Source organism: Pleurodeles waltl, chromosome 10 (assembly GCF_031143425.1).
Source record: "Pleurodeles waltl isolate 20211129_DDA chromosome 10, aPleWal1.hap1.20221129, whole genome shotgun sequence".
In the NCBI taxonomy this organism is placed as follows: Eukaryota; Metazoa; Chordata; class Amphibia; order Caudata; family Salamandridae; genus Pleurodeles; species Pleurodeles waltl.
The window spans coordinates 329648040-329666711 of NC_090449.1; the positions used below are offsets into that span (position 1 = coordinate 329648040).

Consider the following 18672-nt stretch of genomic DNA (forward strand, 5'->3'; position numbering starts at 1 on the left):
TGTGGGGCCTTTAAACCTGTCACCTTGATAGGAACATTGCAAGCGGCAGCATCGACAAGTGCAGACTGAGGAGTCAGACCTAAACACAGACTCAGCTGTCAGGATGGCCGAGTGGTCTAAGGCGGCAGCCTCAAGAGAGCTTGATCTTCAGTTAAGCTAAGCATCCTGGTTTGCTCATGTAGTTGTGGGTTCATATCGCACTTCTGATAGGTCTATTTTCTGCCCTTAAATCTTCCTCTGCTTGCACAGCCAGCTCCCCACAACACTATCTTTGCAAGCTGCTGTAGCATATGAAAAGAAATCCACCAACCCTCCGGCTGGGCCCTCAATCAGCATTCCATGTATTTCTGGAAGGGGCATCTCAGTCACGCCTTCTGTTAGAGCTGCACCTTATCACTGTAACTACCATGCTGGTTTCTACTTAAGCAGTTGATTCCATCGTTTGAAGTGAGGCTCTCCTGCCACTTTTGGGCAGAGAAGGCACTGCCCCTGCAACAACAACAGGCAGACAAGCTCAACCTGGGTTTCCTGGTTAGGTGGGCGGAGCAGAATGGCAATGGTCCCTCCTTGTGACTTGAAATTAACATGAAGAAGACAGAGAGGCAGCTGGGAGTAGGCAGTACCCATGCACCCCTGAACACTGTCTTGCGATTTTCACCCAATTCTGAAATGAGTCGGGAGGAAAGGAGGTGATTTTCCTATCGAAGGCCATTCTGGGAATTCAGCCACCCCGCGTCTCCCAGGTGAGTGTTTCAGGCCTGTGAGGCACTCATATAAATCTCGCCTGATCGACCACTGAGCGAGCAATTGTGCTTGAATACAAGAGGCATGCTCCTCTGGCTCAGGCGCAAGAGATGGCAGGCCCTTCAGTGCTTCTGGTCTGGAAGTCTACGGTGCAAGGGCCCAGGTCCTGCGGAGGCGTACAACTACCAGAAAGGGTCTGCTTTTCTCATCAGCGCCACAGTTCAGCTTGCTAGCATAGGGCTTCTTGACTACCTCTTGCCTTGCTAGAGGCAAAAAAAAAACCCTTGGCACAAAACATCAATTGCTATGGCACGCTTAGAAGGAGAGTCTCCAAGTGGCCCTGCTTTTTCACAAAGACACTTCAGAAGATGTTTGAAAGGCTTTTGCAGCAGCAGGCTCGTTGGTCTAGGGGTATGATTCTCGCTTTGGGTGTGAGAGGTCCCGGGTTCAAATCCCGGACGAGCCCGTGCCTTCATAGGTTCGATCTGTTTTTAAACAGGAGTATTTCTGCTTTCCACTCTTGTAAGATGCCATGGTGGAATGCATTGCATGCTTTCTACTGGTGTCGAGGCAGTTCGGCATGATGAAGGAGTGCGGGATTTCTTTCTAACTGCTTTTTTGTGTTGGAGCAGCACTTCTCGTTGGAACATGAAATGCACAGTGCTTCTCCAAAGTAATTGCAGGGCTGGTTTTGAAATCACCTCTTGGAATGAAAGTGATCCCAGTTCCTTTCTTCCAAAGGAAGAGATCCTGTCAGAAAGGCTCAGCTTTGAGCGTCATGAATATTGTCCCTGAGTCCTTGCATTCCAGTCCAAAGCATAGCCACATAAAGAAAGCAGGTGTGTCTGTTTCCAGTGCAGTGGTTCCAGTCCAATGCATAGCCACATGAAGCAAATAAGCAGGCATGTCTGTTTCTGTAGTGTAGTGGTTATCACGTTCGCCTTACACGCGAAAGGTCCCTGGTTCGAGGCCAGGCAGAAACAGCAAGTTGCTGTGCTTTATCACATTATTTGCATTTACCACCTCACCTGACAGGTAAATTGAAATTAAAGAGGCTGTGTCTATCCCTCACCATCGTGAGGTACTACGCTCCAAGGGCATCGGTCTCAACTCACCAAGAGAAGACGATACACCTTACGGCAGTCAGTTGCTCCCTTTTTGACCTTTCCATTGAAGCCTGGGCCTACTGTGGTCAAGCCAGCCAAGGAAGGAAGGTATGAGAGTGAAAATGGCTTTCCTACCTTCACCAAGAACATACACCTTGAGCAAAGAAAGGGCCAGACTTACAAGGCCCTATCGCCACCGGCACATCATCTTTAGTGACGCCCCGGTGGCACTATGTACTGTGCCGTATTTACAAGACGCCGTTCAACCACGTTTTGTGGCTTAACACCACCTTGTAAATACGGCCCCTTCACACGCAGCCCTTTCCCTGGAAGGGGCGTGCAATGGGCGTTGCTCTGGGTGGGCCACTGCAACACCATAGCATTTTGATGCTGCTCCAGTTTTACGAGTTTTTGTAAATCTGTGGCAGCGCCAAAATCCAAGCGCCATAGAATGGGTGTCGTTATAGTGGAGAAACGAGCAGAAATGTTTTCATTTCTCCTCATTTTTGCTCTTTCTATGTGTGCTGCACGAACATATCGCCACTGAAGATTTCTGTTGTGCAGGAAGGTGTGCCTTCCTGAACAAAAACAATTTCCCCCTCCACGCAGCCATCCTTGTACCATGGCGCAAGGATGGCTGCGTTGGTGCTCGGCAGCTAATTTAGAGCTGGCGCAGAGGGAAGCACAGGGGTGCGCTGTATTCTACTAAATACGGCGCTTCCCTGCATTTTGAAAATGACTGAGTGCGAGGCTGCCAAATTTGGCAGAGCGTCTCACTCAGTCATCCTCTTGTAATTATGGGCCAAAAGGTCTAAAGGATAGAGGCGTTTTATGTCATGTTCGATGACGACCATGGAAATGACTCTAGTCATATTGCAGAAGAGAGAACCATGTGCATTTTCTTGCCTTGCGATGTATTCGCCCACTCTCTGCCCTCAACCCTAGGAGCAGGGTCTGAGCAGTGGTGCTTCTGTGCCCTCGCTCGTTGGTGTCCGGGTCCAAATCCCCAACACACCCTTTTTAGCAGAAAACACACAAATTTTACTCAAAATACACAAAGCTTGAAGATTCCTCATTCCACTCAAAGCATTGTTGTGCAAAATATTTTTAGCCTCAGGAGAAAAAAAGGATCACCATGCCTTGGCTTCCTTCCTGCTTGCTTTCAGTGTGCTCTGTGTGATGCTTTCACAGGCTCTGGTTTCAGGCATTTAGGCATCAGATATTTGTCTCTACCCGCAGCTGTGACTTTTCAGTACATCTGAGTGTACGCTTGCTGGCTGACAACGCTGCAATTTTCACACTTACTCCTCGCTTTGCGAGCAACTGCTGATCAAGTATAGAGGCAATCGGGCAAACATATGAGGGGAATTTTGCTCCTTCAGTCAAGCCCTCATGCTTGTTTCTGTAGTGTAGTGGTTATCACGTTCGCCTAACACGCGAAAGGTCCCCGGTTCGAGACCGGGCAGAAACAATGGGCAGTGTCTGCTTTTGTGTTTGCTCCCTAAAAGCTTAGTCTCACTCAGGGATGGCCTTTAAAAACTTGTGACCTGTGTAAAACTTGTATTACTATTGCAGGCCGGTAAAAAGTTATCTGCATCTTTGCGTAGTCGTGCATGTGCCTGGTTTCTTATTCTGTTTTTTACTTTTTTTTTTCTTGGCCATGTTATATTGTGGGGCCTTTAAACCTGTCACCTTGATAGGAACATTGCAAGCGGCAGCATCGACAAGTGCAGACTGAGGAGTCAGACCTAAACACAGACTCAGCTGTCAGGATGGCCGAGTGGTCTAAGGCGGCAGCCTCAAGAGAGCTTGATCTTCAGTTAAGCTAAGCATCCTGGTTTGCTCATGTAGTTGTGGGTTCATATCGCACTTCTGATAGGTCTATTTTCTGCCCTTAAATCTTCCTCTGCTTGCACAGCCAGCTCCCCACAACACTATCTTTGCAAGCTGCTGTAGCATATGAAAAGAAATCCACCAACCCTCCGGCTGGGCCCTCAATCAGCATTCCATGTATTTCTGGAAGGGGCATCTCAGTCACGCCTTCTGTTAGAGCTGCACCTTATCACTGTAACTACCATGCTGGTTTCTACTTAAGCAGTTGATTCCATCGTTTGAAGTGAGGCTCTCCTGCCACTTTTGGGCAGAGAAGGCACTGCCCCTGCAACAACAACAGGCAGACAAGCTCAACCTGGGTTTCCTGGTTAGGTGGGCGGAGCAGAATGGCAATGGTCCCTCCTTGTGACTTGAAATTAACATGAAGAAGACAGAGAGGCAGCTGGGAGTAGGCAGTACCCATGCACCCCTGAACACTGTCTTGCGATTTTCACCCAATTCTGAAATGAGTCGGGAGGAAAGGAGGTGATTTTCCTATCGAAGGCCATTCTGGGAATTCAGCCACCCCGCGTCTCCCAGGTGAGTGTTTCAGGCCTGTGAGGCACTCATATAAATCTCGCCTGATCGAGCACTGAGCGAGCAATTGTGCTTGAATACAAGAGGCATGCTCCTCTGGCTCAGGCGCAAGAGATGGCAGGCCCTTCAGTGCTTCTGGTCTGGAAGTCTACGGTGCAAGGGCCCAGGTCCTGCGGAGGCGTACAACTACCAGAAAGGGTCTGCTTTTCTCATCAGCGCCACAGTTCAGCTTGCTAGCATAGGGCTTCTTGACTACCTCTTTCCTTGCTAGAGGCAAAAAAAAACCCCTTGGCACAAAACATCAATTGCTATGGCACGCTTAGAAGGAGAGTCTCCAAGTGGCCCTGCTTTTTCACAAAGACACTTCAGAAGATGTTTGAAAGGCTTTTGCAGCAGCAGGCTCGTTGGTCTAGGGGTATGATTCTCGCTTTGGGTGTGAGAGGTCCCGGGTTCAAATCCCGGACGAGCCCGTGCCTTCATAGGTTCGATCTGTTTTTAAACAGGAGTATTTCTGCTTTCCACTCTTGTAAGATGCCATGGTGGAATGCATTGCATGCTTTCTACTGGTGTCGAGGCAGTTCGGCATGATGAAGGAGTGCGGGATTTCTTTCTAACTGCTTTTTTGTGTTGGAGCAGCACTTCTCGTTGGAACATGAAATGCACAGTGCTTCTCCAAAGTAATTGCAGGGCTGGTTTTGAAATCACCTCTTGGAATGAAAGTGATCCCAGTTCCTTTCTTCCAAAGGAAGAGATCCTGTCAGAAAGGCTCAGCTTTGAGCGTCATGAATATTGTCCCTTAGTCCTTGCATTCCAGTCCAAAGCATAGCCACATAAAGAAAGCAGGTGTGTCTGTTTCCAGTGCAGTGGTTCCAGTCCAATGCATAGCCACATGAAGCAAATAAGCAGGCATGTCTGTTTCTGTAGTGTAGTGGTTATCACGTTCGCCTTACACGCGAAAGGTCCCTGGTTCGAGGCCAGGCAGAAACAGCAAGTTGCTGTGCTTTATCACATTATTTGCATTTACCACCTCACCTGACAGGTAAATTGAAATTAAAGAGGCTGTGTCTATCCCTCACCATCGTGAGGTACTACGCTCCAAGGGCATCGGTCTCAACTCACCAAGAGAAGACGATACACCTTACGGCAGTCAGTTGCTCCCTTTTTGACCTTTCCATTGAAGCCTGGGCCTACTGTGGTCAAGCCAGCCAAGGAAGGAAGGTATGAGAGCGAAAATGGCTTTCCTACCTTCACCAAGAACATACACCTTGAGCAAAGAAAGGGCCAGACTTACAAGGCCCTATCGCCACCGGCACATCATCTTTAGTGACGCCCCGGTGGCACTATGTACTGTGCCGTATTTACAAGACGCCGTTCAACCACGTTTTGTGGCTTAACACCACCTTGTAAATACGGCCCCTTCACACGCAGCCCTTTCCCTGGAAGGGGCGTGCAATGGGCGTTGCTCTGGGTGGGCCACTGCAACACCATAGCATTTTGATGCTGCTCCAGTTTTACGAGTTTTTGTAAATCTGTGGCAGCACCAAAATCCAAGCGCCATACAATGGGTGTCGTTATAGTGGAGAAACGAGCAGAAATGTTTTCATTTCTCCTCATTTTTGCTCTTTCTATGTGTGCTGCACGAACATATCGCCACTGAAGATTTCTGTTGTGCAGGAAGGTGTGCCTTCCTGAACAAAAACAATTTCCCCCTCCACGCAGCCATCCTTGTACCATGGCGCAAGGATGGCTGCGTTGGTGCTCGGCAGCTAATTTAGAGCTGGCGCAGAGGGAAGCACAGGGGTGCGCTGTATTCTACTAAATACGGCGCTTCCCTGCATTTTGAAAATGACTGAGTGCGAGGCTGCCAAATTTGGCAGAGCGTCTCACTCAGTCATCCTCTTGTAATTATGGGCCAAAAGGTCTAAAGGATAGAGGCGTTTTATGTCATGTTCGATGACGACCATGGAAATGACTCTAGTCATATTGCAGAAGAGAGAACCATGTGCATTTTCTTGCCTTGCGATGTATTCGCCCACTCTCTGCCCTCAACCCTAGGAGCAGGGTCTGAGCAGTGGTGCTTCTGTGCCCTCGCTCGTTGGTGTCCGGGTCCAAATCCCCAACACACCCTTTTTAGCAGAAAACACACAAATTTTACTCAAAATACACAAAGCTTGAAGATTCCTCATTCCACTCAAAGCATTGTTGTGCAAAATATTTTTAGCCTCAGGAGAAAAAAAGGATCACCATGCCTTGGCTTCCTTCCTGCTTGCTTTCAGTGTGCTCTGTGTGATGCTTTCACAGGCTCTGGTTTCAGGCATTTAGGCATCAGATATTTGTCTCTACCCGCAGCTGTGACTTTTCAGTACATCTGAGTGTACGCTTGCTGGCTGACAACGCTGCAATTTTCACACTTACTCCTCGCTTTGCGAGCAACTGCTGATCAAGTATAGAGGCAATCGGGCAAACATATGAGGGGAATTTTGCTCCTTCAGTCAAGCCCTCATGCTTGTTTCTGTAGTGTAGTGGTTATCACGTTCGCCTAACACGCGAAAGGTCCCCGGTTCGAGACCGGGCAGAAACAATGGGCAGTGTCTGCTTTTGTGTTTGCTCCCTAAAAGCTTAGTCTCACTCAGGGATGGCCTTTAAAAACTTGTGACCTGTGTAAAACTTGTATTACTATTGCAGGCCGGTAAAAAGTTATCTGCATCTTTGCGTAGTCGTGCATGTGCCTGGTTTCTTATTCTGTTTTTTACTTTTTTTTTTCTTGGCCATGTTATATTGTGGGGCCTTTAAACCTGTCACCTTGATAGGAACATTGCAAGCGGCAGCATCGACAAGTGCAGACTGAGGAGTCAGACCTAAACACAGACTCAGCTGTCAGGATGGCCGAGTGGTCTAAGGCGGCAGCCTCAAGAGAGCTTGATCTTCAGTTAAGCTAAGCATCCTGGTTTGCTCATGTAGTTGTGGGTTCATATCGCACTTCTGATAGGTCTATTTTCTGCCCTTAAATCTTCCTCTGCTTGCACAGCCAGCTCCCCACAACACTATCTTTGCAAGCTGCTGTAGCATATGAAAAGAAATCCACCAACCCTCCGGCTGGGCCCTCAATCAGCATTCCATGTATTTCTGGAAGGGGCATCTCAGTCACGCCTTCTGTTAGAGCTGCACCTTATCACTGTAACTACCATGCTGGTTTCTACTTAAGCAGTTGATTCCATCGTTTGAAGTGAGGCTCTCCTGCCACTTTTGGGCAGAGAAGGCACTGCCCCTGCAACAACAACAGGCAGACAAGCTCAACCTGGGTTTCCTGGTTAGGTGGGCGGAGCAGAATGGCAATGGTCCCTCCTTGTGACTTGAAATTAACATGAAGAAGACAGAGAGGCAGCTGGGAGTAGGCAGTACCCATGCACCCCTGAACACTGTCTTGCGATTTTCACCCAATTCTGAAATGAGTCGGGAGGAAAGGAGGTGATTTTCCTATCGAAGGCCATTCTGGGAATTCAGCCACCCCGCGTCTCCCAGGTGAGTGTTTCAGGCCTGTGAGGCACTCATATAAATCTCGCCTGATCGAGCACTGAGCGAGCAATTGTGCTTGAATACAAGAGGCATGCTCCTCTGGCTCAGGCGCAAGAGATGGCAGGCCCTTCAGTGCTTCTGGTCTGGAAGTCTACAGTGCAAGGGCCCAGGTCCTGCGGAGGTGTACAACTACCAGAAAGGGTCTGCTTTTCTCATCAGCGCCACAGTTCAGCTTGCTAGCATAGGGCTTCTAAACTACCTCTTGCCTTGCTAGAGGCAAAAAAAAACCCCTTGGCACAAAACATCAATTGCTATGGCACGCTTAGAAGGAGAGTCTCCAAGTGGCCCTGCTTTTTCACAAAGACACTTCAGAAGATGTTTGAAAGGCATTTGCAGCAGCCAGCTCGTTGGTCTAGGGGTATGATTCTCGCTTTGGGTGTGAGAGGTCCCGGGTTCAAATCCCGGACGAGCCCGTGCCTTCATAGGTTCGATCTGTTTTTAAACAGGAGTATTTCTGCTTTCCACTCTTGTAAGATGCCATGGTGGAATGCATTGCATGCTTTCTACTGGTGTCGAGGCAGTTCGGCATGATGAAGGAGTGCGGGATTTCTTTCTAACTGCTTTTTTGTGTTGGAGCAGCACTTCTCGTTGGAACATGAAATGCACAGTGCTTCTCCAAAGTAATTGCAGGGCTGGTTTTGAAATCACCTCTTGGAATGAAAGTGATCCCAGTTCCTTTCTTCCAAAGGAAGAGATCCTGTCAGAAAGGCTCAGCTTTGAGCGTCATGAATATTGTCCCTTAGTCCTTGCATTCCAGTCCAAAGCATAGCCACATAAAGAAAGCAGGTGTGTCTGTTTCCAGTGCAGTGGTTCCAGTCCAATGCATAGCCACATGAAGCAAATAAGCAGGCATGTCTGTTTCTGTAGTGTAGTGGTTATCACGTTCGCCTTACACGCGAAAGGTCCCTGGTTCGAGGCCAGGCAGAAACAGCAAGTTGCTGTGCTTTATCACATTATTTGCATTTACCACCTCACCTGACAGGTAAATTGAAATTAAAGAGGCTGTGTCTATCCCTCACCATCGTGAGGTACTACGCTCCAAGGGCATCGGTCTCAACTCACCAAGAGAAGACGATACACCTTACGGCAGTCAGTTGCTCCCTTTTTGACCTTTCCATTGAAGCCTGGGCCTACTGTGGTCAAGCCAGCCAAGGAAGGAAGGTATGAGAGCGAAAATGGCTTTCCTACCTTCACCAAGAACATACACCTTGAGCAAAGAAAGGGCCAGACTTACAAGGCCCTATCGCCACCGGCACATCATCTTTAGTGACGCCCCGGTGGCACTATGTACTGTGCCGTATTTACAAGACGCCGTTCAACCACGTTTTGTGGCTTAACACCACCTTGTAAATACGGCCCCTTCACACGCAGCCCTTTCCCTGGAAGGGGCGTGCAATGGGCGTTGCTCTGGGTGGGCCACTGCAACACCATAGCATTTTGATGCTGCTCCAGTTTTACGAGTTTTTGTAAATCTGTGGCAGCGCCAAAATCCAAGCGCCATACAATGGGTGTCGTTATAGTGGAGAAACGAGCAGAAATGTTTTCATTTCTCCTCATTTTTGCTCTTTCTATGTGTGCTGCACGAACATATCGCCACTGAAGATTTCTGTTGTGCAGGAAGGTGTGCCTTCCTGAACAAAAACAATTTCCCCCTCCACGCAGCCATCCTTGTACCATGGCGCAAGGATGGCTGCGTTGGTGCTCGGCAGCTAATTTAGAGCTGGCGCAGAGGGAAGCACAGGGGTGCGCTGTATTCTACTAAATACGGCGCTTCCCTGCATTTTGAAAATGACTGAGTGCGAGGCTGCCAAATTTGGCAGAGCGTCTCACTCAGTCATCCTCTTGTAATTATGGGCCAAAAGGTCTAAAGGATAGAGGCGTTTTATGTCATGTTCGATGACGACCATGGAAATGACTCTAGTCATATTGCAGAAGAGAGAACCATGTGCATTTTCTTGCCTTGCGATGTATTCGCCCACTCTCTGCCCTCAACCCTAGGAGCAGGGTCTGAGCAGTGGTGCTTCTGTGCCCTCGCTCGTTGGTGTCCGGGTCCAAATCCCCAACACACCCTTTTTAGCAGAAAACACACAAATTTTACTCAAAATACACAAAGCTTGAAGATTCCTCATTCCACTCAAAGCATTGTTGTGCAAAATATTTTTAGCCTCAGGAGAAAAAAAGGATCACCATGCCTTGGCTTCCTTCCTGCTTGCTTTCAGTGTGCTCTGTGTGATGCTTTCACAGGCTCTGGTTTCAGGCATTTAGGCATCAGATATTTGTCTCTACCCGCAGCTGTGACTTTTCAGTACATCTGAGTGTACGCTTGCTGGCTGACAACGCTGCAATTTTCACACTTACTCCTCGCTTTGCGAGCAACTGCTGATCAAGTATAGAGGCAATCGGGCAAACCTATGAGGGGAATTTTGCTCCTTCAGTCAAGCCCTCATGCTTGTTTCTGTAGTGTAGTGGTTATCACGTTCGCCTAACACGCGAAAGGTCCCCGGTTCGAGACCGGGCAGAAACAATGGGCAGTGTCTGCTTTTGTGTTTGCTCCCTAAAAGCTTAGTCTCACTCAGGGATGGCCTTTAAAAACTTGTGACCTGTGTAAAACTTGTATTACTATTGCAGGCCGGTAAAAAGTTATCTGCATCTTTGCGTAGTCGTGCATGTGCCTGGTTTCTTATTCTGTTTTTTACTTTTTTTTTTCTTGGCCATGTTATATTGTGGGGCCTTTAAACCTGTCACCTTGATAGGAACATTGCAAGCGGCAGCATCGACAAGTGCAGACTGAGGAGTCAGACCTAAACACAGACTCAGCTGTCAGGATGGCCGAGTGGTCTAAGGCGGCAGCCTCAAGAGAGCTTGATCTTCAGTTAAGCTAAGCATCCTGGTTTGCTCATGTAGTTGTGGGTTCATATCGCACTTCTGATAGGTCTATTTTCTGCCCTTAAATCTTCCTCTGCTTGCACAGCCAGCTCCCCACAACACTATCTTTGCAAGCTGCTGTAGCATATGAAAAGAAATCCACCAACCCTCCGGCTGGGCCCTCAATCAGCATTCCATGTATTTCTGGAAGGGGCATCTCAGTCACGCCTTCTGTTAGAGCTGCACCTTATCACTGTAACTACCATGCTGGTTTCTACTTAAGCAGTTGATTCCGTCGTTTGAAGTGAGGCTCTCCTGCCACTTTTGGGCAGAGAAGGCACTGCCCCTGCAACAACAACAGGCAGACAAGCTCAACCTGGGTTTCCTGGTTAGGTGGGCGGAGCAGAATGGCAATGGTCCCGCCTTGTGACTTGAAATTAACATGAAGAAGACAGAGAGGCAGCTGGGAGTAGGCAGTACCCATGCACCCCTGAACACTGTCTTGCGATTTTCACCCAATTCTGAAATGAGTCGGGAGGAAAGGAGGTGATTTTCCTATCGAAGGCCATTCTGGGAATTCAGCCACCCCGCGTCTCCCAGGTGAGTGTTTCAGGCCTGTGTGGCACTCATATAAATCTCGCCTGATCGAGCACTGAGCGAGCAATTGTGCTTGAATACAAGAGGCATGCTCCTCTGGCTCAGGCGCAAGAGATGGCAGGCCCTTCAGTGCTTCTGGTCTGGAAGTCTACGGTGCAAGGGCCCAGGTCCTGCGGAGGCGTACAACTACCAGAAAGGGTCTGCTTTTCTCATCAGCGCCACAGTTCAGCTTGCTAGCATAGGGCTTCTTGACTACCTCTTGCCTTGCTAGAGGCAAAAAAAAAAACCTTGGCACAAAACATCAATTGCTATGGCACGCTTAGAAGGAGAGTCTCCAAGTGGCCCTGCTTTTTCACAAAGACACTTCAGAAGATGTTTGAAAGGCTTTTGCAGCAGCAGGCTCGTTGGTCTAGGGGTATGATTCTCGCTTTGGGTGTGAGAGGTCCCGGGTTCAAATCCCGGACGAGCCCGTGCCTTCATAGGTTCGATCTGTTTTTAAACAGGAGTATTTCTGCTTTCCACTCTTGTAAGATGCCATGGTGGAATGCATTGCATGCTTTCTACTGGTGTCGAGGCAGTTCGGCATGATGAAGGAGTGCGGGATTTCTTTCTAACTGCTTTTTTGTGTTGGAGCAGCACTTCTCGTTGGAACATGAAATGCACAGTGCTTCTCCAAAGTAATTGCAGGGCTGGTTTTGAAATCACCTCTTGGAATGAAAGTGATCCCAGTTCCTTTCTTCCAAAGGAAGAGATCCTGTCAGAAAGGCTCAGCTTTGAGCGTCATGAATATTGTCCCTTAGTCCTTGCATTCCAGTCCAAAGCATAGCCACATAAAGAAAGCAGGTGTGTCTGTTTCCAGTGCAGTGGTTCCAGTCCAATGCATAGCCACATGAAGCAAATAAGCAGGCATGTCTGTTTCTGTAGTGTAGTGGTTATCACGTTCGCCTTACACGCGAAAGGTCCCTGGTTCGAGGCCAGGCAGAAACAGCAAGTTGCTGTGCTTTATCACATTATTTGCATTTACCACCTCACCTGACAGGTAAATTGAAATTAAAGAGGCTGTGTCTATCCCTCACCATCGTGAGGTACTACGCTCCAAGGGCATCGGTCTCAACTCACCAAGAGAAGACGATACACCTTACGGCAGTCAGTTGCTCCCTTTTTGACCTTTCCATTGAAGCCTGGGCCTACTGTGGTCAAGCCAGCCAAGGAAGGAAGGTATGAGAGCGAAAATGGCTTTCCTACCTTCACCAAGAACATACACCTTGAGCAAAGAAAGGGCCAGACTTACAAGGCCCTATCGCCACCGGCACATCATCTTTAGTGACGCCCCGGTGGCACTATGTACTGTGCCGTATTTACAAGACGCCGTTCAACCACGTTTTGTGGCTTAACACCACCTTGTAAATACGGCCCCTTCACACGCAGCCCTTTCCCTGGAAGGGGCGTGCAATGGGCGTTGCTCTGGGTGGGCCACTGCAACACCATAGCATTTTGATGCTGCTCCAGTTTTACGAGTTTTTGTAAATCTGTGGCAGCGCCAAAATCCAAGCGCCATACAATGGGTGTCGTTATAGTGGAGAAACGAGCAGAAATGTTTTCATTTCTCCTCATTTTTGCTCTTTCTATGTGTGCTGCACGAACATATCGCCACTGAAGATTTCTGTTGTGCAGGAAGGTGTGCCTTCCTGAACAAAAACAATTTCCCCCTCCACGCAGCCATCCTTGTACCATGGCGCAAGGATGGCTGCGTTGGTGCCCGGCAGCTAATTTAGAGCTGGCGCAGAGGGAAGCACAGGGGTGCGCTGTATTCTACTAAATACGGCGCTTCCCTGCATTTTGAAAATGACTGAGTGCGAGGCTGCCAAATTTGGCAGAGCGTCTCACTCAGTCATCCTCTTGTAATTATGGGCCAAAAGGTCTAAAGGATAGAGGCGTTTTATGTCATGTTCGATGACGACCATGGAAATGACTCTAGTCATATTGCAGAAGAGAGAACCATGTGCATTTTCTTGCCTTGCGATGTATTCGCCCACTCTCTGCCCTCAACCCTAGGAGCAGGGTCTGAGCAGTGGTGCTTCTGTGCCCTCGCTCGTTGGTGTCCGGGTCCAAATCCCCAACACACCCTTTTTAGCAGAAAACACACAAATTTTACTCAAAATACACAAAGCTTGAAGATTCCTCATTCCACTCAAAGCATTGTTGTGCAAAATATTTTTAGCCTCAGGAGAAAAAAAGGATCACCATGCCTTGGCTTCCTTCCTGCTTGCTTTCAGTGTGCTCTGTGTGATGCTTTCACAGGCTCTGGTTTCAGGCATTTAGGCATCAGATATTTGTCTCTACCCGCAGCTGTGACTTTTCAGTACATCTGAGTGTACGCTTGCTGGCTGACAACGCTGCAATTTTCACACTTACTCCTCGCTTTGCGAGCAACTGCTGATCAAGTATAGAGGCAATCGGGCAAACATATGAGGGGAATTTTGCTCCTTCAGTCAAGCCCTCATGCTTTTTTCTGTAGTGTAGTGGTTATCACGTTCGCCTAACACGCGAAAGGTCCCCGATTCGAGACCGGGCAGAAACAATGGGCAGTGTCTGCTTTTGTGTTTGCTCCCTAAAAGCTTAGTCTCACTCAGGGATGGCCTTTAAAAACTTGTGACCTGTGTAAAACTTGTATTACTATTGCAGGCCGGTAAAAAGTTATCTGCATCTTTGCGTAGTCGTGCATGTGCCTGGTTTCTTATTCTGTTTTTTACTTTTTTTTTTCTTGGCCATGTTATATTGTGGGGCCTTTAAACCTGTCACCTTGATAGGAACATTGCAAGCGGCAGCATCGACAAGTGCAGACTGAGGAGTCAGACCTAAACACAGACTCAGCTGTCAGGATGGCCGAGTGGTCTAAGGCGGCAGCCTCAAGAGAGCTTGATCTTCAGTTAAGCTAAGCATCCTGGTTTGCTCATGTAGTTGTGGGTTCATATCGCACTTCTGATAGGTCTATTTTCTGCCCTTAAATCTTCCTCTGCTTGCACAGCCAGCTCCCCACAACACTATCTTTGCAAGCTGCTGTAGCACATGAAAAGAAATCCACCAACCCTCCGGCTGGGCCATCAATCAGCATTCCATGTATTTCTGGAAGGGGCATCTCAGTCACGCCTTCAGTTAGAGCTGCACCTTATCACTGTAACTACCATGCTGGTTTCTACTTAAGCAGTTGATTCCATCGTTTGAAGTGAGGCTCTCCTGCCACTTTTGGGCAGAGAAGGCACTGCCCCTGCAACAACAACAGGCAGACAAGCTCAACCTGGGTTTCCTGGTTAGGTGGGCGGAGCAGAATGGCAATGGTCCCTCCTTGTGACTTGAAATTAACATGAAGAAGACAGAGAGGCAGCTGGGAGTAGGCAGTACCCATGCACCCCTGAACACTGTCTTGCGATTTTCACCCAATTCTGAAATGAGTCGGGAGGAAAGGAGGTGATTTTCCTATCGAAGGCCATTCTGGGAATTCAGCCACCCCGCGTCTCCCAGGTGAGTGTTTCAGGCCTGTGAGGCACTCATATAAATCTCGCCTGATCGAGCACTGAGCGAGCAATTGTGCTTGAATACAAGAGGCATGCTCCTCTGGCTCAGGCGCAAGAGATGGCAGGCCCTTCAGTGCTTCTGGTCTGGAAGTCTACGGTGCAAGGGCCCAGGTCCTGCGGAGGCGTACAACTACCAGAAAGGGTCTGCTTTTCTCATCAGCGCCACAGTTCAGCTTGCTAGCATAGGGCTTCTTGACTACCTCTTGCCTTGCTAGAGGCAAAAAAAAAACCCTTGGCACAAAACATCAATTGCTATGGCACGCTTAGAAGGAGAGTCTCCAAGTGGCCCTGCTTTTTCACAAAGACACTTCAGAAGATGTTTGAAAGGCATTTGCAGCAGCAGGCTCATTGGTCTAGGGGTATGATTCTCGCTTTGGGTGTGAGAGGTCCCGGGTTCAAATCCCGGACGAGCCCGTGCCTTCATAGGTTCGATCTGTTTTTAAACAGGAGTATTTCTGCTTTCCACTCTTGTAAGATGCCATGGTGGAATGCATTGCATGCTTTCTACTGGTGTCGAGGCAGTTCGGCATGATGAAGGAGTGCGGGATTTCTTTCTAACTGCTTTTTTGTGTTGGAGCAGCACTTCTCGTTGGAACATGAAATGCACAGTGCTTCTCCAAAGTAATTGCAGGGCTGGTTTTGAAATCACCTCTTGGAATGAAAGTGATCCCAGTTCCTTTCTTCCAAAGGAAGAGATCCTGTCAGAAAGGCTCAGCTTTGAGCGTCATGAATATTGTCCCTTAGTCCTTGCATTCCAGTCCAAAGCATAGCCACATAAAGAAAGCAGGTGTGTCTGTTTCCAGTGCAGTGGTTCCAGTCCAATGCATAGCCACATGAAGCAAATAAGCAGGCATGTCTGTTTCTGTAGTGTAGTGGTTATCACGTTCGCCTTACACGCGAAAGGTCCCTGGTTCGAGGCCAGGCAGAAACAGCAAGTTGCTGTGCTTTATCACATTATTTGCATTTACCACCTCACCTGACAGGTAAATTGAAATTAAAGAGGCTGTGTCTATCCCTCACCATCGTGAGGTACTACGCTCCAAGGGCATCGGTCTCAACTCACCAAGAGAAGACGATACACCTTACGGCAGTCAGTTGCTCCCTTTTTGACCTTTCCATTGAAGCCTGGGCCTACTGTGGTCAAGCCAGCCAAGGAAGGAAGGTATGAGAGCGAAAATGGCTTTCCTACCTTCACCAAGAACATACACCTTGAGCAAAGAAAGGGCCAGACTTACAAGGCCCTATCGCCACCGGCACATCATCTTTAGTGACGCCCCGGTGGCACTATGTACTGTGCCGTATTTACAAGACGCCGTTCAACCACGTTTTGTGGCTTAACACCACCTTGTAAATACGGCCCCTTCACACGCAGCCCTTTCCCTGGAAGGGGCGTGCAATGGGCGTTGCTCTGGGTGGGCCACTGCAACACCATAGCATTTTGATGCTGCTCCAGTTTTACGAGTTTTTGTAAATCTGTGGCAGCGCCAAAATCCAAGCGCCATACAATGGGTGTCGTTATAGTGGAGAAACGAGCAGAAATGTTTTCATTTCTCCTCATTTTTGCTCTTTCTATGTGTGCTGCACGAACATATCGCCACTGAAGATTTCTGTTGTGCAGGAAGGTGTGCCTTCCTGAACAAAAACAATTTCCCCCTCCACGCAGCCATCCTTGTACCATGGCGCAAGGATGGCTGCGTTGGTGCTCGGCAGCTAATTTATAGCTGGCGCAGAGGGAAGCACAGGGGTGCGCTGTATTCTACTAAATACGGCGCTTCCCTGCATTTTGAAAATGACTGAGTGCGAGGCTGCCAAATTTGGCAGAGCGTCTCACTCAGTCATCCTCTTGTAATTATGGGCCAAAAGGTCTAAAGGATAGAGGCGTTTTATGTCATGTTCGATGACGACCATGGAAATGACTCTAGTCATATTGCAGAAGAGAGAACCATGTGCATTTTCTTGCCTTGCGATGTATTCGCCCACTCTCTGCCCTCAACCCTAGGAGCAGGGTCTGAGCAGTGGTGCTTCTGTGCCCTCGCTCGTTGGTGTCCGGGTCCAAATCCCCAACACACCCTTTTTAGCAGAAAACACACAAATTTTACTCAAAATACACAAAGCTTGAAGATTCCTCATTCCACTCAAAGCATTGTTGTGCAAAATATTTTTAGCCTCAGGAGAAAAAAAGGATCACCATGCCTTGGCTTCCTTCCTGCTTGCTTTCAGTGTGCTCTGTGTGATGCTTTCACAGGCTCTGGTTTCAGGCATTTAGGCATCAGATATTTGTCTCTACCCGCAGCTGTGACTTTTCAGTACATCTGAGTGTACGCTTGCTGGCTGACAACGCTGCAATTTTCACACTTACTCCTCGCTTTGCGAGCAACTGCTGATCAAGTATAGAGGCAATCGGGCAAACCTATGAGGGGAATTTTGCTCCTTCAGTCAAGCCCTCATGCTTGTTTCTGTAGTGTAGTGGTTATCACGTTTGCCTAACACGCGAAAGGTCCCCGGTTCGAGACCGGGCAGAAACAATGGGCAGTGTCTGCTTTTGTGTTTGCTCCCTAAAAGCTTAGTCTCACTCAGGGATGGCCTTTAAAAACTTGTGACCTGTGTAAAACTTGTATTACTATTGCAGGCCGGTAAAAAGTTATCTGCATCTTTGCGTAGTCGTGCATGTGCCTGGTTTCTTATTCTGTTTTTTACTTTTTTTTTTCTTGGCCATGTTATATTGTGGGGCCTTTAAACCTGTCACCTTGATAGGAACATTGCAAGCGGCAGCATCGACAAGTGCAGACTGAGGAGTCAGACCTAAACACAGACTCAGCTGTCAGGATGGCCGAGTGGTCTAAGGCGGCAGCCTCAAGAGAGCTTGATCTTCAGTTAAGCTAAGCATCCTGGTTTGCTCATGTAGTTGTGGGTTCATATCGCACTTCTGATAGGTCTATTTTCTGCCCTTAAATCTTCCTCTGCTTGCACAGCCAGCTCCCCACAACACTATCTTTGCAAGCTGCTGTAGCATATGAAAAGAAATCCACCAACCCTCCGGCTGGGCCCTCAATCAGCATTCCATGTATTTCTGGAAGGGGCATCTCAGTCACGCCTTAAGCTGCACCTTATCACTGTAACTACCATGCTGGTTTCTACTTAAGCAGTTGATTCCATCGTTTGAAGTGAGGCTCTCCTGCCACTTTTGGGCAGAGAAGGCACTGCCCCTGCAACAACAACAGGCAGACAAGCTCAACCTGGGTTTCCTGGTTAGGTGGGCGGAGCAGAATGGCAATGGTCCCTCCTTGTGACTTGAAATTAACATGAAGAAGACAGAGAGGCAGCTGGGAGTAGGCAGTACCCATGCACCCCTGAACACTGTCTTGCGATTTTCACCCAATTCTGAAATGAGTCGGGAGGAAAGGAGGTGATTTTCCTATCGAAGGCCATTCTGGGAATTCAGCCACCCGCGTCTCCCAGGTGAGTGTTTCAGGCCTGTGAGGCACTCATATAAATCTCGCCTGATCGAGCACTGAGCGAGCAATTGTGCTTGAATACAAGAGGCATGCTCCTCTGGCTCAGGCGCAAGAGATGGCAGGCCCTTCAGTGCTTCTGGTCTGGAAGTCTACGGTGCAAGGGCCCAGGTCCTGCGGAGGCGTACAACTACCAGAAAGGGTCTGCTTTTCTCATCAGCGCCACAGTTCAGCTTGCTAGCATAGGGCTTCTTGACTACCTCTTGCCTTGCTAGAGGCAAAAAAAAAACCCTTGGCACAAAACATCAATTGCTATGGCACGCTTAGAAGGAGAGTCTCCAAGTGGCC

The 18672-nt window shown here is 48.5% G+C and overlaps 13 non-coding genes across 13 annotated transcripts; all 13 read left to right on the forward strand.

Annotated features, from left to right (window-relative positions):
• The first annotated feature begins 1138 nt into the window (after window positions 1-1138).
• TRNAP-UGG (transfer RNA proline (anticodon UGG)) lies at window positions 1139-1210 on the forward strand. Its single transcript has one exon. It is a non-coding gene; the product is annotated as a tRNA-Pro (tRNA).
• A 444-nt stretch (window positions 1211-1654) lies between these two features.
• Window positions 1655-1727, forward strand: TRNAV-UAC (transfer RNA valine (anticodon UAC)). Its single transcript has one exon. It is a non-coding gene; the product is annotated as a tRNA-Val (tRNA).
• Window positions 1728-3248: 1521 nt separating this feature from the next.
• TRNAV-AAC (transfer RNA valine (anticodon AAC)) lies at window positions 3249-3321 on the forward strand. Its single transcript has one exon. It is a non-coding gene; the product is annotated as a tRNA-Val (tRNA).
• A 1336-nt stretch (window positions 3322-4657) lies between these two features.
• TRNAP-UGG (transfer RNA proline (anticodon UGG)) lies at window positions 4658-4729 on the forward strand. The gene has a single exon. It is a non-coding gene; the product is annotated as a tRNA-Pro (tRNA).
• Window positions 4730-5173: 444 nt separating this feature from the next.
• Window positions 5174-5246, forward strand: TRNAV-UAC (transfer RNA valine (anticodon UAC)). The gene has a single exon. It is a non-coding gene; the product is annotated as a tRNA-Val (tRNA).
• A 1521-nt stretch (window positions 5247-6767) lies between these two features.
• On the forward strand, window positions 6768-6840 carry TRNAV-AAC (transfer RNA valine (anticodon AAC)). Its single transcript has one exon. It is a non-coding gene; the product is annotated as a tRNA-Val (tRNA).
• A 1336-nt stretch (window positions 6841-8176) lies between these two features.
• Window positions 8177-8248, forward strand: TRNAP-UGG (transfer RNA proline (anticodon UGG)). Its single transcript has one exon. It is a non-coding gene; the product is annotated as a tRNA-Pro (tRNA).
• A 444-nt stretch (window positions 8249-8692) lies between these two features.
• On the forward strand, window positions 8693-8765 carry TRNAV-UAC (transfer RNA valine (anticodon UAC)). The gene has a single exon. It is a non-coding gene; the product is annotated as a tRNA-Val (tRNA).
• Window positions 8766-10286: 1521 nt separating this feature from the next.
• On the forward strand, window positions 10287-10359 carry TRNAV-AAC (transfer RNA valine (anticodon AAC)). Its single transcript has one exon. It is a non-coding gene; the product is annotated as a tRNA-Val (tRNA).
• A 1336-nt stretch (window positions 10360-11695) lies between these two features.
• On the forward strand, window positions 11696-11767 carry TRNAP-UGG (transfer RNA proline (anticodon UGG)). Its single transcript has one exon. It is a non-coding gene; the product is annotated as a tRNA-Pro (tRNA).
• A 444-nt stretch (window positions 11768-12211) lies between these two features.
• TRNAV-UAC (transfer RNA valine (anticodon UAC)) lies at window positions 12212-12284 on the forward strand. The gene has a single exon. It is a non-coding gene; the product is annotated as a tRNA-Val (tRNA).
• Window positions 12285-15730: 3446 nt separating this feature from the next.
• TRNAV-UAC (transfer RNA valine (anticodon UAC)) lies at window positions 15731-15803 on the forward strand. The gene has a single exon. It is a non-coding gene; the product is annotated as a tRNA-Val (tRNA).
• A 1521-nt stretch (window positions 15804-17324) lies between these two features.
• Window positions 17325-17397, forward strand: TRNAV-AAC (transfer RNA valine (anticodon AAC)). The gene has a single exon. It is a non-coding gene; the product is annotated as a tRNA-Val (tRNA).
• The last annotated feature ends 1275 nt before the right edge of the window (window positions 17398-18672 follow it).